Source organism: Mesoplodon bidens, assembly GCF_964165515.1.
Source record: "Mesoplodon bidens genome assembly, chromosome: 4".
NCBI lineage: Eukaryota > Metazoa > Chordata > Mammalia > Artiodactyla > Ziphiidae > Mesoplodon > Mesoplodon bidens.
Window position 1 is genome coordinate 141422556 of NC_138160.1, and position 2904 is coordinate 141425459.

At 45.3% G+C, this 2904-nt stretch overlaps 1 pseudogene across 1 annotated transcript; it reads left to right on the top strand.

The window, feature by feature from the left end:
• The first annotated feature begins 400 nt into the window (after positions 1–400).
• LOC308616266 (olfactory receptor 7D4-like) lies at positions 401–1458 on the top strand (annotated as a pseudogene). The gene has a single exon. The product of its transcript is annotated as an olfactory receptor 7D4-like (transcript).
• The last annotated feature ends 1446 nt before the right edge of the window (positions 1459–2904 follow it).

The window sequence follows — 2904 nt, forward strand, 5'->3', positions numbered from 1 at the left end:
ATGGAGGAATTATCTATAAAATCTTTGCACAATATCCTTCTCCGAGTTAAACTTGAGACAGAGAATGGTCTGCTTCAAGACATTATTTCAAGGCAAATGGCATGAGGGTAATAAAACATCATTAAATTCTACAACTCCCAATGATCTCTTTCTCTCTACGTTTCCCTGGAACTTGAAGAGACCACAATGGCAAGGCAGAAAGGAGATGTTACTGAGGCTGGTACTTTCGCAGGAATTATACAGCAAAGGAATAGTCATGAGTCAGGGAAGATGCAAGACACCCCTGCATGGTGTGGGACATTCATTTTTAAAGAGGCGTTCCTGGTAGTAGTGGTCGAAGCAGGGAAGGGAGGGTATTATTGAGGGGATCTTGGTCTAGAAAACGCTAGACAAAACATAAGACTTCATAAGTGAATGAGTTTCAAATGTATGGCACATTCCTGTTTTGTCATTGTTTGAACATTATTCTTGCCTCTTTCCGGGCAATTTCCATAAGTTATATGGAAACAGGGAACCAAACAGCTATTTTAAAATTCATCCTTCTGAGCCTTTCGGAAGGTATGGACCTGCAGCCCCTCCTCTTTGGGCTGTTCCTGTCCATGTACCTGGTCTGTGTTATAGGGAACCTGCTCACCACCCTGGCCATCATCTCAGACTCCCACCTCTACTCCCCCATGTACTTCTTCCTCTCCAACCTGTCCTTCACTGACATCTGTTTCAGCACCACCACAGTCCCCAAGATGTTACTGAACATCCAGACGCAGAACAAAGGCATCAGGTATGAAGGCTGCCTTACCCAGAGGTATTTTTTCATGATCTTTGCTGGGCTAGATAATTTGCTACTGACAGCGATGGCCTATGACCGGTTCGTGGCCATCTGTCACCCCCTATACTACACGGTCATCATGAACCCTCGCCTTTGTGGTCTCCTGCTTTTGCTTTCTTGGTTGATCTGCCTGACATATTCTTTGTTGCAAAGCTTGGTTTTGAGGGTGTCCTTCTGCGAAGAGACAGAAATCCCCCACTTTTTCTGTGAACTTGCTCAGATTCTCAAGCTCACCTGCTCTGACGCCCTTGTTAATGACATCCTGCTATATTTTGTAACTGGCCTGCTGGGTGTTATTCCCCTGACTGGGATCCTTTTCTCTTATTCTTATCTCCTCCATAATGGGCCTTTCATCTACTGGTGGGGAGTATAAGGGCTTTTCCACCTGTGGGTCTCACCTCTCAGTCATCTTGTTCTGTGGTGCAGGCCTTGGGGTCTCCCTCACTTCTGGAACAGCCCATCCCTCCAGAAAGGGTTCAGTAGCCTCGGTGATGTACATGGTAGTCACCCCCATGCTGAATCCCTTCATCTACAGTCTGAGGAACTGAAGGGGGCTCTGAGGAGACTTTTCACTAGAGGAACGTACTCTCAGTGAGATAACGGAAGTTAAGGGCAGGCAACAGAGATCCCAGGTGCTGATAACTGGTGTTCCTGAATACGTTACCTGAAGACATAGAAAAGAAATACCATTTATGATATACTAGAAGAAGACATTCCTGAGCCAAAGACAAACTTGAAGCAGCACACCAGAATGTTCACTGTCCACCAAGAAAGAATGGCCAACTCTATACAGGAAAAAAATCTAAAAAAGAGTGGATATATGTATAACTAATTCACTTTGCTGTACACCTGAAACCAACACAACATTGTAAATCAACTATACTCCAATAAAAAGTTTTTAAAAAAATGGCCAACCAATAACAAAACTTCTCATGAAAACAAACTATTTCAAGGATATAGATTCCTACAAGCATCATGGGAGGAGAAATCAAGTCAAGGAATGCAGATGGGGAGAAGAGAGGACAGGAGTGACAACAAAAGTTTACACACTGGCTCATCTTTTAACCCTCTCGGTTATTCTAGCACCATGCCTACTGGACCATGTTTTTCCCTGGTCTTGGTCTGAAAACCATTACTTGGACCGTCTCATACCCACCTCCCTCACTCCATAAGATTTTACTTACTGATTCTTGCTTTGGTGTTGGCTACTGACCTATACTGAGGATATTAAGAAACTTAGGGCCTCCCTGGTGGCGCAGTGGTTGGGAGTCCGCCTGCCGATGCAGGGGATACAGGTTCGTGCCCCGGTCTGGGAGGATCCCATATGCCGCGGAGCGGCTGGGCCCGTGAGCCGTGGCCGCTGGGCCTGCGCGTCCGGAGCCTGTGCTCCGCAGCGGGAGAGGACACAGCAGTGAGAGGCCCGCGTACCGCAAAAAGAAAAAAAAAAAAAAAAAAGAAACTTAATAAGAAACTTCTTTAGGAAAATCATTGTAGTGTCTACTTTAAGAGAAGTGAAATTCTGGTCTTTGTCCAATCCATTTGATCTAGAATAAAGGTCCAAAGCAATCTACTCGCTGTCTTCCTTGGCTGGCCCATGCCTCCCCAAATCTTCACACACCTGTTTCCTTTTCACAAGTTGGGCTTCAAATCAAAACTGTCAGCTCTTCCGAGAGCCCCACCCTGACCACCATCCTCCTATTCATTCGTTTCCATAGCACTTATCATATTTTGAGGGGTGGCAGAACATAGAGGCTAAGAGGGCTCTGGGTTAATATCGCCATCATTCACTACGAGTGCAACCTCATGCAAGTTATTTAACTTCTCTGTGCCTCTATGCCCCATAATATATTTCCTGAAGAGTTCTGGTGGGGATTAAATGGTACACATAAGAGAGCCCAGAACAGTGTCTGGTATAAGCACTCAATAATTGTTATCCATCACAAGATCCATGAGAGCTGTCTGGGTCCATGTTCACCACGTGAAGGTACAAAGGGATCCATTATCAGCAGAACAGGTAGAAAAGCTGACTACAGAGGGTTGATCAGGCTATGGATTTAGATGAGGCTGAATGAATCCCC